General features: G+C 47.6%; 1 protein-coding gene across 2 annotated transcripts in view; it reads right to left on the bottom strand.

Annotated features, from left to right (window-relative positions):
- The window catches only part of mAChR-B (muscarinic acetylcholine receptor), a 190,780-nt gene that overhangs the window by 104,386 nt on the left and 70,970 nt on the right, over positions 1-15,424 (bottom strand). The window contains exon 1 of one of the 2 annotated variants that reach the window (XM_037423049.2): positions 14,410-14,552. The exons of the other annotated variant lie outside the window; for it this stretch is intronic. The gene's annotated coding sequence lies outside the window, so the exon portion shown is untranslated. Of the gene's footprint in view, positions 1-14,409; positions 14,553-15,424 lie in introns of those variants that run through there. 2 annotated transcript variants of the gene reach the window in all.

Genomic DNA, 15,424 nt, shown 5'->3' with positions numbered 1-15,424 from the left:
GCAGGTCGCGGGATGAAATCCCGGCTGTGGCGGCTGCATTTTCGATGGAGGCGGAAATGTTGTAGGCCCGTGTACTCAGATTTGGGTGCACGTTAAAGAACCCCAAGTGGTCAAAATTTCCGGAGCCCTCCACTACGGCGTCTCTCATAATCATATGGTGGTTTTGGGACGTTAAACCCCACAAATCAATCACAAATCACTCAAGAATTTTAAGAAACACATCGTCAGTGACAATGCTATACGCAATGACTGCCGCAAACACCGACAGACGGCACCTGCAGTAACCTTTGAAGAAAAAACATGATTCCTTCGACAGGCTTACAGACTTGAAAAGTCAATCTCTTGTATTCCAGTCTCTGGAGGCTTAAAAAACTTCGGCGTTCTAAATTAATGCGGACCCAGGCTCCCCCTTGCGATATTCCTGATATCGGTTTCCGATGTTAAACAGTATCGATCAAGTACCTAAAAAATTACATACAGTCTCAACCCCATAAGAGCAACAGACTATGAAGGCTCTGAAGAACATGTTCTGCGGAGAGATGTATTCTTGCTGGCTATTTGCCAATACTTACTTAAACCTATTATTTGGCCTGTTTTTTTTTTTAAGCGTTGCTCGTAAAATACAATTCATTATAGCGGTTGTCCTCTGTAGCCTTTCAGTACATCTTAAAGTTGAAAGTGTAGTTACCAAATAAAAAGCATTCGCGTCTGCAGGTCATTTCACCTATCAGGGTTCCGAGGCGAGCTGGTCTAATGCGTCTGCTGAGATCAGAAACTTTCGTGACAAGCGAAACTAGCTTAAGATAAGCTGTTCGGTTGATCGGTGACAACGAGCGTTTTCTGGCGATAATTTTTGTCGAGTACACTTTATAATAGTAAATTGATCTTCAAAAAAATATTTTTGTGGTTGTGTTTTTGTGAACCATCGAATGTACATGTTCTTTCAACGTCATCTCATATCCATGTTCATGTAAATGACGTCTGTTTTGTCATCATCGTTAGAGTACGTCTACGAAGGAAATGCTCTGTTTAGTGTTATTGACGTTTGTGACAGTAATTTTTTTCTAAACAAAAAACGAGCCCTATAACTATTTTTTTAGAGTACTGACTTGCAAAGCGCTTGACTCTCTTTAAGCAGGCTCACCAGCTCTCTTTGGGGTGTCAATATACCCTCTTCGGGGAGTCGTGTGGCCAACGACAGAGTCACTGCGCCTCTTCAAAGAAAATAATAATGAGAGCTAAAAGAAAGAGATGCCAAGAGAATTACAGGGAATGTTATTAGAAGCAAATGTAATGTATACATGTGAAGAAAGAAAAGTGGTGGCGAGGTATACGCTTTCGTCCACTTTTCTTATTCACTTATACATTAAAATTACTTTTATTAACATCACCTATACGTGGCATGTTTGTTTCTCAGTTCACATTAACATAGTGTCTAACAAAGAAAACGCGTCCTTGAATTTACATTTCTTTCCTCTTTAAAGAGAGTCACATACGCAGCCAACATTTCGGCGTTCCCAGCAAATAATAATATCTGGTGCTCTACATTCCCGAAACCATGACATAAATATAAGGGACACTGTGGTATACGAGGCTTCGGAAGTTTCGACCACCTGGGTTTCTTTAACGCGCACCGAAACACTATGCAAACGGGACTCTAGCCTTTCGACTCCATGGAAATGCAGCCACCACGGCAGGCTGAGTCGAACCTACGATTTACGGACCAGTAGACGAGTATACCGCAATCACTGTAACACCTCGGCAGCTGTTCTAAGCAAATTATCACATGATTTAAGAGTACATACGCAAATATACGCTATTTGGGTGCACGCTAAAAAAACCCCAGGTGGTCGAAATTTCCGGAGCCCTTCACTATCGCGTCTCTCAAATTCGGACGGTTTTCGGGACGTTAAATGTCACATATCATCAAATATACACTGCAACAGTTATGTCTGTGATTCTAGCTATGTCCGCATCGGTGGAACAGTGGCTATAAGGTGCACGGCTGCTGGCCCAAAGGTCGCGGGTTCGATTCCGGTCGCGATGGCCGCGTTTCGACGAAGGCGAAATGATGGAGGCCCGTCTACTGTGCGATGTCAGTGCACGATAAAGAACACCGGATGGTCAAAAATTCCGGAGACATCCACCATGACGTGTCTCATAATCATATCGTGGTTTTGCGACGTCAAACCCGAAATTTAATTATATTATATGATTCAAGCTATATCATCACTGCAAATATATATATATATATATATATATATATATATATATATATATATATATATATATATATATATATATATAGAGAGAGAGAGAGAGAGAGAGAGAGAGAGAGAGAGAGTTTATTGACAGAAAGGTGGAGAGGTCGGCCTTGGCTGCAGTTTGCTCTGGCCTGCGACTTGCACTGGAAAAGGAGGAGACGGGTTTCTACTGTGAGATGTGAAGTCCGCTTCTGGCTCTTACTCAAGCCACTCCGCATTTTGTGTGGCGGGGTGAGGTGGGGAATAGTTTATCTGTTAGTTGGCCCCAATTCATTTGTCCCCGCTGCTCTCCGAGTGAGTGTAGAAGGCGAGCTTGCTTCCTTAACGTTGACAACGAGAATGCGAACCTGTCTGGTCACAGCCGCTCCTTCCGGACGTTCTGTCTTCTTTGGGCCTGGCTCAGGAGACACTCTTTTTTTTTTTTTGCTCCAGATGACCGTCGCTCTCATACTACAAAGCGATCCTACATTTCCCGGTCCCAAGGCGGTAATTTGTCACAACGCCCATGACAAGGCACCCCAGCCCGGAACGGGTAGAGAAGTAGCGGGAGAAAGCTTCAACGAGAGCCGCACGCCAGTATCGCTCATGAATCCACCGACCACACTGGCCGAACACTGCGAGACTCGACTGTCCACTGACAGTGAGCCCTTCACCTACTTATGCCGGTCGCGTATACCAAGATGGTGGTGGTGGCGGTGGTTAGAAGAAAAAAATGGGGGACCATTAAGCTTCGCCTTTAAGAGTTGAACGCGATAGCGAAATCCAGCCCCTAGTGCACCCTTCAACCGCTAAGTGCATAGTTATTAATATGTTTGGTTGCCCCGCCGCGGTGGTCTAGTGGCTAAGGTACTCGGCTGCTATCCCGCAGGTCGCGGGTTCAAATCCCGGCTGCGGCGGCTGCATTTCCGATGGAGGCGGAAATGTCGTAGGCCCGCGTGCTCAGATTTGGGTGCACGTTAAAGAACCCCAGGTGGTCGAAATTTCCGGAGCCCTCCACTACGGCGTCTCTCATATTCATATGGTGGCTTTGGGACGTTAAACCCCACAAATCAATCAAATAATATGTTTGGTTACATACACACCGACGCACACAAACACGCACACAGTAGATTGGACCTGCGAGCGCTGTTATCGCCAAACGGGCTCGTTTTCGTCGTGTCACCTGTCGAACGAAATGCGTTAAAGGGGCCCCGAAACACTTTTTCAAGTAACCATACAATGAATTCACTAGAAGAGCTTCTGGCCTCACGAATTCAATGCCACAAAAATTTTTAGAATCTGTCCAGTGCGAATGGAGTTACAAATGTTTGTCGCATGCTGCAATTGCATTATTTCTTCTCTCGTCCCGACGAAAGCGCTGGAAGCTAAGCAGGGAGGGGTGCCAGGGCAAAGAAACTACCGCGCCTCGTGACGTTGAGTACTTTTTTTTTAAAGACAATAGTCTTTCTTGGGGACCTTCGACGGAAAATTTTTGGTCTGTCTGTCTGTCTGTCTGTCTGTCTGTCTGTCTGTCTGTCTGTCTGTCTGTCTGTCTGTCTATCTATCTATCTATCTATCTATCTATCTATCTATCTATCTATCTATCTATCTATCTTTCTATCTATCTGTCTATCTATCAGTCTGTCTGTATGTCTGTCTGTCTGTCTGTCTGTCTGTCTGTCTGTCTGTCTGTCTGTCTGTCTGTCTGTCTGTCTGTCTGTCTGTCTGTCTGTCTGTCCGCCCTAATGATACCTCAAACGGCACCGAACGGCCAACCCCATTCGCAGCGCCCACCAATATTGCCAAGCTTTCGCGTTCATATATAATTGTGCGATTGTCAATTAAAAAGCAATCATTGCGCATATCTGAGATGCCATAACAACACTTCGAAGTTTTGTATGTCTGCCTTTATACTAGAAGAGGCACACACAAGTAACTCTAAGGAATGTAGAGTCTTAGCGCGCTGCGCTGACAGTGCAACGCGATGCTCGAAAAGTTGTTTCCAACGCTTTGCTGCGACGTCACGGTGGTGGCACTTGCCCGTCGCTTTGCGTTCGACACCTTATCACCTTCGAGACTGGCGCGCATCTTTCTCCGCGGGTCGCAAGCCTTCGTTTTCGAAGATAACTGCCAGATGGCGCTTGTGTCTAACGTGCCTCGATGCGCTCGTTCGCCTCCGCTACACGCTCGAGGCACTCTAACGCAGCGCCTCCAGGGTACCCTTCACCGATTTTCTTGCGCAGAACATCAAATAAACGTTTTGTTCACTCTCTCCAGACGCAAGACTATCGTCTTTCGACTACATTTGTGGTGTAACATGCAGATTTGGAACCATTTTTTTTTTCTTCGAATATGAGGCTTTTTCAGTGTGATCGCGGGCTCATGAATGGATTGGATGGATCGATATGGCTGTACCCTTTATAGATCGGGCGGTGGCTAACGCCACCAAGCCGTAATACTTAGTGAACCGAAAATTATATTTTTTTTCTTTAAATAGTGAGGTTGAGGACTCGTACTTTGCAGTGAAGGGTTTAATTTTCACTTGTGCCTTGATTTTAGATACCAATCAGATGACCTCCTTCTAGTTCATTCTACCCGCTTAAAGTCTATTTTGCCCTCCCTGTCCCTAAACCCCAGTGCTTTGAAAAACTCTGCGCCATCATCCTAAACTATAGGGTGAAGCACTCTACAGAACATTATCAAGTGTTCGGTAGTTTCCTCTTCCTCTCCACACGCACGCACGCGTGGACAAGTAGCGGCCTCCCGCGGCTATCTCGGTAATTTGATTTTTCGGTCACATACGCACAGACGATTTTTCGCTCACAACCAACGGGGCCGACGCCTGCGGCGGGTTTTCTGCGACACGATCTCTTTAACGCTATCGCGTTAATAAGAAGGCGCCTATAATTTCTGCAGCCCAGTCTGGAGCACGGCGCAGCGCCTAATACGCTGCGCCGTGCTTCCGACCGGGCCGCAGAAATTAAGCACCAAGGAGGAGGCACAGAACTGCATGAGCATACGTAGGGTTCCTTATTAGGAGAGGGGGGAAGCAAAGTTCCCTTCCCTTTGGTACAGTTCAAAAGACAGGCAGCTGCACGGCGAATGCAACAACAAACATGAAGCGGTTTGAAGCGCTTCCCCCAATTTCCTGTCTTTGCTAGCCGGCTTTCCGGGGCTAAAAGTGACAAGTAAACGGCTCTCGGAATCGGGGTTGCCGCTCTTGGCGACTTTGAGCCGAATTTGCTGCGTTTAGACCCTTTTGGAGACAAACATTTTTAGTTGGCGCCATGGCTAATAACTGGCTACTTTTACATTTTTTTTTGTTTTACTTATTCAAAATGGTCTCATTTATTGATAAATAGTAAAGTCTCCGTTCATAACACCGCTCATGTTCTATTTGACTAGAAATTTGGCGATAATTTGAAATGACACGGCTACTTTGGCTACGCTTGGTTTGAGTTCTGGAGCCTCTAATATTCCAGCCAACGGCAACTCTGTTCGTAATGCGACAGCAGTCGTCTTCGGTTGTCATTATCGTCTGAAATCTGCGTGGCCGTACCCTCGCACTTCGAACAATGTTGTGACATGTACACTTGAGTAAATTTATGAGACAGACTAGGCGTTCATCCCCCTCACAACCCTCGTCGTTTTCACTCGCAACAGGTCACCTGGAGGCGACTCAAGACGAGAACTCATCCAAGACGAGAACTCATACCACTCCTCCTAATCCGTCCCATCTCTTCGGAGTGCACTCTCTGAGGAGAGTCGTCCGTTACCTTAGACCACATCCTCTTTGGCTGCGCTGCCGATCCTCCCACGCAGAAAAAGCCCATCATTAGCACATTAGAAGAATGGGAGGCCTTCCTTAGAAATGATTTAAACTACAACCAAAAGTTTCTGAAGAAACCCGATGTTTCGGAACCGACTTGGTTTCTTCCTCAGAAAGAAGTGTGACTACGTAGCAGCGGCGTCTTCAAAGCACTCGCGGGCGGTTAATAAAACGTCGGGTGTCTTCACAAACTTTTGGTTGGAGTTTGAATCGTTTCCCAGTTTTCATACCCAACAAGACAGACATCTGTCGAATGTGTACATTCGAGGCCTTCCTTGCATCGCAAGTACTGGACACACAGCTTGGCTGTGTGAACAGGGTTGCCAGTGCCTGGACACATTGCGTGGCCTGGACACATACGCGCAATGTGATGCCCGCGCGGTGGCCCAGGGTCCGTAAAGAACCCAAGCTTACTCGCCCAATAAAGATTTTGCTCCTTCTCCTCAGATGAATCGGGGGTCCTCTGTACGCTCACGTATAGTATACTGGTGGCACGTGCATAGTAGTGCAATGTGTTTATAGGAGTAGCTAATGAGCCTCGTGGCAGTGCGTAGTAATTCTCACCTATTACTAGGAGTGTGAAATTATTCGCAAATTTCGAATTGAATAGCGCTCTATTCTAAGGTTTAAACTATCGAGTATTTTTCGAATGCTTATCGAACAATATGCTGTGACGGGAACACGGAAGCCAACAACGCGTTGGAACAACGAGCGATCATTTTTTTCTTGTTTTATTTCTTGAATTATCCTAACCCGTGCTGCTCAAGCCTTTACAGGACTATTTATATGCTACAGTGATCACCGAGTGAAGGTATTTTCATTTAAAACTCTGGTTTCACCGAAGCGATAGTGTCCTCACTCCACTGTCATCATACGTGTCACGATTGTTAGCATATTCCTCACAGACTCGTTGTTGTAAAATATAAAACTGTCTAATTAGAAAAATAAAAGGAATAACGAGTTACATCGAAGCAACGCGCGCGACATTTCTTCCTCAATCCGGGCATCCCTCCTCCTCCGCGTATGTTGCCAGCCTGACCTTTCAATCCCGTTAACACGATAATGTAAAGTCATGATGTGTATAACTTTTATGTACGACTGGTACGTAAAAGCTGATGACTAAGTACCACCATGAATGCTGATGTAACTGGTTCATCTAAACCCATAGTCACAAAATTAGTACAAGGCTATAAGAACTTATGTTTACAAGCCTGCCTTCTTCTTCATGATAGCGCTATTTTTCTCGCTTAAATGCAACCTTAATGTTTTTTTTCTGATTCATGAAGTTTGTGAATATTTGTTCCACACGAAATGTTACGAATCTTTACGCCTGCGTTGAAAATTGCTTTTTTTTTTTTGCTGTTCGAGAGCTATTTCAATTGTGTCAGATTTCTAGTCTATTCAGGTTCAAAATTAATTAATCACACACCCCTACTTATTGCCACCTCGTGAAGGCGATTCATCCTATATATCGGTGGCGCAACTGCAGCTTCAGAAGCGATATCTGGTTCACCCAACAAAGAAACACAGTTAGTTGGGGTGGAACGGTTACGGCGTCCAGCTGTTTACACGAAGGTGTCGGATTCGAACCAGGCCGTGGCAGTCACTTTGCGGTGGAAGTCATCCGCTGGAGACCCTTGTGCCGTTCGATGTCAGTGAGCGTTAAAGGAGCCCAGATGGTCGAAACTTCCGGAGCCCCACACTGCGGCAGCATGCCTCATATTCTTTCGGCGGTTTTCGTGCGTTAAACTTCGGATTCTAATCATATGTAACTGCTCGGGCTTTGCGTGCCAAAACCGCAAGAAGATTACGAGCGATGCGGTGGAATAGGGTTCAGTTTCGACCACCTGGATTTATTTGAACATGCGCATAAAGCTGAGCACACGGGGATATAATATCTTGCCACTATCGAAATGCGGTCGGGATTTGATCCCCACGTCCTCCGGGTCAACAATCAGGTGCCTTAACCCCCAAATCACGGCGAAGGGTAACAACGAACCATGAGATGAATCGTTGAAAAGAAGAACTCTTTGAACAATGCTTACACGCTAGAATCCGGGCATCTAAAAAAAATCGTTGCGGGAAATTAGTTTCTGTGTTCCCTCTCGAATCTCTTCTTGGCGTTCTCAATAGGAGAAAAGATAACTGACAGATATGCTAATATATGGCTATTTCACATAAATCAAAATATTGTAGTAATAAAATATTATTTCTAAAAACGGACAACCAGACATTGGGTCGTTGTTCCCAGCACTGCCATTCCAACAGGTGCGCGACAGGGGTTTGAAATTCTTTCGTCTGGTGACCTTGAGGTAAAGTTCGTGGAAGCAAAGTTGCGTCTTCGGAGACGACAAAACTTTTTTTTCGTGAGAATGATACAGTTAATCATAAGACGGAAGCTAGGGCTTAAATGACGCGTTCATAAAGAGCCCGTAATCAGGGCAATTAGTGGGCTTACAATTCCAGGGTCATCAATCGTGCAGTGAAACGCAGCTCCAGGCACCGCGTTAGTCAGGTTTTCTCTGGAAAGTGCTGCGTAGCAGGCCCAGCGAGCCCTTCTTTTTTTTTCATCTTAAAAATACCACGGCGTAACGTTATGCCACCTTAGCGTCAGCGCCACGCTCCATGCGACTGAGTCGGTGTAGTATGGCGCGAGTGAAGAACTTAGCGCCTGGCGCCGACGTCGGGAGAAGCGTTATCCGATAACGCTGCGCTAAACAGATTTAATTTTTCATCCGTGAAACAGATGTCGCTGAATCACGTTCCTTCTCTCCGGGACTAAAGCAGCGACGTCATAAGCTGCGTACTATCTGCTGCAGCCTGCCTTCACACGCTAGATTAATCTAATTAAAATTTCGGGGGCCTTAATTACGTGCCGAAACCAACGCTCGTGAGGCAAATACGATTAGGAGGCTAGACTTCGCAGTTCAAGACTCCGGGTCAAGTTGGACCACCTCGGGACACATTAACATGCAACTAATGTACACGGGCGCTCTTGCATTTAGCCCTTCTTGAAATGCTGTTAACTGGAAATCGAACCTACGCCCCGCCGCGGTGGTCTAGTGGCTAAGGTACTCGGCTGCTGACCCGCAGGTCGCGGGTTCGAATCCCGGCTGCGGCGGCTGCATTTCCGATGGAGGCGGAAATGTTGTAGGCCCGTGTGCTCAGATTTGGGTGCACGTTAAGGAACCCCAGGTGGTCGAAATTTCCGGAGCCCTCCACTACGGCATGACTCATAATCATATGGTGGCTTTGGGACGTTAAGCCCCACATATCAATCAATCAATGGAAATCGAACCTACACCCACCTCGTACTTAGCAGCACGCAGATATAGCTGCTAAGCTGCCACGACGGTTGTTTCAGCTGGTAATAATATTACCTGGGCTTCGACGTCCCAAAAATAAAAAAAGATATGATCACGAGGAACGCCACAGTGGGGCGCTCCGGAAATCCCGACCATATCGTGTTCTTTTCCGAGCACTGACACACCAGCCCCCAGCATTTCGCAGCCATCTAATTGCGATCGCCGCGGACGGGATCGCGCCCGCGACCTTCGAGTCAGAAGCCGAGTGCTGTGCTTCATTGCGACGGACGCTGATTAAGTCATAAAGCTTAGGTGTTCTTATAGCGTTAGCATTAGCAACCGTTTGAGAACGTGTGTTGTTATAGGCGTACACAGGGCTTCCAATCTGGGGGAGGGGAAAGGTTCATCGCAGTGCCCCCCCCCCCTTACTATGTCAATGTATGGGGAGCTTTTTCGCTTCCCCCCCCCCCTTGCGCACACCTATGTGGGCTATAGAAAAAAGAAGTTCATAAACAAAGCATGCAGGAGAAACACGGCGCTGATTCTTCTTCCGCGCTCGAGGGGCTCAGTATATACTTGAAGTTAATGCGTCTGTACTCGTATTTTGTGCTTAAGTTCGCGTCACGCCACATGACGTGACAGTGAGACACCACGCCTTTACAGAGCTGATGCCCGCAGGTGGACCCCCCTTCCCGGCAGCCGCCAACGCGTAACCTCTTGCGGGCGACTGTGCACGCCGGGGCGTGCGGCCTTTCATTTGGCACCGTCGTAGGGGGCCCCTATACCTCGGGGTCGTGCGTGCTATGGGCCATCCGAGGGATGCCGATGGATTGGCGATTCGTCTCTCTTCCACGTTTCACTCGGTTACCTGTTAAACCAGCGCTCAAGAATGGTCACACATGGCTGTAGAAGCTAGTTGGTGCGACATTTCGGAAGAACGAAGACGAGCGCTGATGTGGAGCGCAAAGAAGAGAAGACGTGAACATAAAAAATGAATGTCTGAAATCCGAAGTCTTTCTTTGAAGGTAAACCTGGTTTTAAGGACAATACGCGCGAAGAAGTTCGAACAACGCGTCTCGACGCTGCCACTTATTACAGCGAGAAAGAAATTTGCAAGATCCTAGTGTCACGCGCCATACCTCGTTTTCCTCTCAGCGGGCGCTGTGTTCTCCATGCTTAACAGAAGGCTCACTTGCAAATAATTTTTAACTAAATGTAGCAGTAACAACAAGTAACAACAACAATTAAGCAGTATTGAAGGACGCTGTTTGAGCGTTTGCTTTTTTTGCGCCTGCACGGAGTACAGTTCACTTTTCGTTACAGCGATGCTGCATGTGGCTACATTTCGTTGATTCGCACCCATAGGCAAAAGTCGCGTACAACAACCATCTCTGTCATTCCTAATGACAGGTTCTTCTCGCGCCCTCCCGACATGTGCCCTACACCAGCACCGGGTGCGTCTTTCACCTGCGTCGTGGAACTTTCTCCCGATCCTTTGTGCCCCTTTGTCTCGTGGCGTAGAGGGATCGCGGTGGGCTCGGAAACGACGTGAACCCACTGCCGCAAGACCGTGCACCCGCAGGCTTCCACGTTCTTCCCCGTAGTGAATTGGCTAGGAATTTTTCTAATGCGAAGCATTTCTTAGCGAACTTCAGCGACTTTTGAGCGTATCTATCTATCTATCTATCTATCTATCTATCTATCTATCTATCTATCTATCTATCTATCTATCTGTCTATCTATCTATCTATCTATCTATCTATCTATCTATCTATCTATCTATCTATCTATCTATCTATCTAGCCGCCTACGATTTTTAGCTCTCCAGGCCATTTTGACAAGGGTATCGATACTAAAATTGGGTTGGAACAACATGACTGTATGGCGAGCATAATTCACTAGTCATAACATGAAAATCATGCCATGTATGTCATGAATGTCATGATTGACATTTCATAGTCTTGCTGCTCTTGCGGTGGTTTTGTTCACATGACATTTTGAAAAACTTGCATAATGTGACACGACTGCATAGCGAACAAAAGTGACAGACCCTAACATGCAAATCATGACATGCGTCTCATAATTTTCATGTTATGACTGGCCATGACTACGCGCCACGCTCATGGTTCGCTCCCGGTCGTTTCGCCAGCGTCACATATACCAAATTTGGTATTACGGCACGTGAATGGATGACCAAGGTGCATGACTGGTGCAAACATGATAATCATGACATGCCTGTCACATAAGAACATGACTACATGCCACGCTCATGATACGCTCGCGGCCGTTGCGCTAGCTTCCCGTATACCGAATTTGGTGTTACGTGACGTCAATGGATGAAGAATATATATGACAGGGGCAAACATGATAATCATGACATGAGTGCCATGTAAAACAAGATCACATGCTACGCTCATATCGTGCTCGCGGCTGTTTAGCTAGCATCACATATACCAAATTTGGTATTACTTTTCGTAATGGACGACGAAGATAAGTGACACGCCTAAACATGATAATCATGATATGCGTGTCATTTAAATATGACTATATGCTGCGCTCATAGCACGCTCGCAGCCGTTTCGCTAGCTCCACATATACCAAATATGGTATCACGTGACGTGAATGGACGACGAAGGTAAATGACGCGTCTTAACATGATAATCATGATATGCGTTTTATGTGAAACATAACTACACGCTACGCTCATAGCGTGCTCGCGGCCGTTTTGCTAGCTCCACATATACAAAATTCGGTATTACGTGGCGTGAACAGACGATGCCCACCTCGTAATATACGCCCACCTTGTAACATTGTGCCCATTTTAAGGTGACATACCGACCTTCCTCATTCGTGCTTCGCATATCATCGATTCCCACAGTACATGGGATCTGCGAAAATTTTTCCGCATCGCATCCCATTACTCGCAAAGTGAACAAGACACGCAAGTCGTCCAGATGCGATAAAGAATACGGCTAGCACGAACACGTTATGGTAATCGCCTAAGCACGATAACAAATGTAGGTGTCCCTTCTATTACAGCCCCATTAAATACCTCTTTCCTTCTTCGGTTACCTATAAGCCTGCTTCGATTCGGCAGAACGGACGAACCAGACTCGACGCACGCGCAGAAATGAGCTCGTGCTGGCATTGCGCTTTAATGAAAAGTTTGCTGCCAGCGAGAACTTTCTCTTCTTTCTATACCATACACTATTGGCCATATTTTTTGTATAACTCATCTGCACACTGTGCAATGTCAGTGTGTTAAGGAAAGCCACGTGGTCAAAATTTCGGGAGCCCTTCCCTACGGAGCACCTCATAATCATATCGTCGTTTTTGCACGTGAAACCCTGGTTGTTATTATTCCTGCATCAAGGAGAAGACAGTGACTGGATCGTAGGTCCTTTCTACGCGACGAAGACATCGTAGTTTCGGTAATTGCAGCGCATTCACACGCACCGCCGGGTCGTACAGCGCGCACCGGCAACGTGGCGGTAATTGGTTCACAACGGTAGGCATCGAAAGTGTCAAATATGAATTAAGCTGTCCAGGAACGCTTTCATCTTATGCCCCTCTGAAAAAAACACCGACTCGTTTGAGCGAGCTTTGCAAAAGGCGCTCTTTCGGGTGAACGTTTACGCGGCGGATAATGCGCACGAAGATCGAAAACCTCCCTTGTCGGAGGCTTCAACGAACGCATCAATCTTCCCTGTCCGCCGCTGTTTGCCGGCGTGTCACATTCAGGACGGCAGAGTTGACAAAAGCGCGCGTGTCGCGCACAACAGGCCACGCGGGCCTTTTGTTCCCAGCACACGCAGGTTTTTTTTTTTTTTTTTTTTTTTTACCAAGCTCGCCACACGGGCAGAACGAACTTAACTATCCATTGTACGCGACACTGTGTGGCAGTGCAGTGTGACGCGATGCAAATGACGCGTTAACAACCAAACGCGACGAAAGCGCGATAAGGGAGGGGAAGGGTCACGATGCAACTGGTAGAGCACAACAAGTTTAACCAGCGACGGCGATTTTGCGCGTGACGCTACACAACTAGTCCAGCTCTCCAGCCGAGGGAGCGCACGCTAATAACGCGAAATAAGAAATGAAAATCAGGAGCGCGCAGAAATCAGGAGCGCTGATGTAAAGAGTCGTCACGCGAGGTGTCACTCGCTTCATCTCGCCCGATTGACAGCCACAAGTGCGCGACGACCGCCGTTGCCTAGGAATACAGGCGGAAGGGTAAGGGCCTTGAACGGCGTGTCGCACTACGGCCAAACAAGCCGGCTTCTTTGTCCGCAACGCTAGCCAAATTTACCCGCTCGGTAGGGGGAAAGGCGGCGGTGAAGGAAGGGGTAAAACAAAATAGACAGAGGAAGTAAGGCACGCCGCTTCGAGAAAACTGGACGTGGTCGCTAAGTGAGCTCGTACTATGCAACGTACGACGTTTTTTTTTTTTTTTTTTTGGTTTCGCGCGTTTTTAAGAAGCGTGCAGGCCCCGTTTGGTTGGTAGGTCTCGATGAGGGCTATTAACAGCGAACTGAGGACAAAGTAGACAGTACAAGTGAGCACTAGCGTTAATCCCTTCACCGCTGGCATGTGGGGAAAGCAATGGCAGCACAAAGAGACAGGACACAATAATGCAACCAAAAGACACGCAACCAGCGTTACCATTAGCGCTGTGTGTCACTGTAGAGACCCTATAAAGACACGGCAGCGCTGTGTGTGTGTCTCTTTGTCGCCTTTCGTGTCCCGATTCTTTTTTTTTTTTTTCGCGCGCACCGTTATTTAAATGTGCCATACCAACACGCCCGCCTTGCAACTTCAAACCTGGGCAGCAGAGTACGTGAGCGTTCGTGCTCGCCTGTTCAGTCTTCTTCGACCTCAGTTCACGGCCCCTCATCATTCCATGAACCGTCGGTCGTCCTAAAACTCTTCGGGACAGTAGCTGTCGCGGGACGGCAACTAAAGGAGCGCCGGCGTCTGCCAGTGGCACGTGGGGAGGGAGTGCGTAAGCAGGCAACAGTTGCGCGCGACTCACCGCTGGTGGCGTCCGGCCGCGCTGCGGTCCGCCGCTCTGCAGGCATGCCGCCCTCCGCCGCCGCCGCCGCCGTCGCAGTGGCCCCGGGCGCAGGCGCCGAGCGCGCGCGGAACACCGGCAAGCGGGCGCTACGAGGCTCTTCAGCACGCCCGGTCTGCCCGACTACGGTGCGGCACCTAGCGCCGCCCCGGGGCCGCCGAGAGCAGCGCACCGCCCCCCGATTGAACGGTGCGAGGCTCGGCACATTCGCGTAGAGTTATTTTTTCCGGCATAAAGCAAAAAAAAAAGCGTGTAGGTAAACTCCGGAGCCGGGGTCTGCGGAAACGAGTAAAAAATGGCTAGGTGAATGGTGATGGGAAAACAATTGGGGGCAGCGTGAAATTAAGCAGCGTTGCTACTGTGAATAAATGATTAATAATGTGACTTGAAGATACAAGTACATTTTGAAAGCGTTGACGCTTAACACGTCGAGTCTGTTGTCTTGTCCTTGGGAAAAAAACTAGTTAGGCTTTTGCTTGCATGTGTTACCAGGGTCACGTCGATCGTGACGCTTGTTCTTGTTGACCTGTGTATCACACCAACGGTGGGCAACTGGCCAAGAATTAAGTTAATTGCTTGGCTGGTCACATTTTATTATTGGTCCTGAAATACGCGACTAGTGCGTTTATGAGTCCGCCATGGGGGATCAGTGGCTTAGATGCTCGGCTGCTGACTCGAAGGTCGCGGTTTCGATACCGGCAGTGGTGGCCGCATTTCGGTTGCGCCGAATAGAGGCTCCTGCACTGTGCGATGTGAGCGCGCATTAAAGAACGCCGGACGATCGAAATTTCCAGAGCTCCCTAACTACGGCGTCGCACGTAATAATATCGTGCGTTTCGGACGTAATAATAATAATAATAATAATATCTGGGGTTTATGTCCCAAACCCACGACATGGTTATGAAAGACTTCGTTGTGCAGGGCTCTGGAAATTTCTACCGTCTGGCGTTCTTTAACGTGCACTCACATCGCAGAG

Source organism: Rhipicephalus microplus, chromosome 4 (genome assembly GCF_043290135.1).
Source record: "Rhipicephalus microplus isolate Deutch F79 chromosome 4, USDA_Rmic, whole genome shotgun sequence".
In the NCBI taxonomy this organism is placed as follows: Eukaryota; Metazoa; Arthropoda; class Arachnida; order Ixodida; family Ixodidae; genus Rhipicephalus; species Rhipicephalus microplus.
This window is presented reverse-complemented; position numbering and strand designations above follow the sequence as displayed.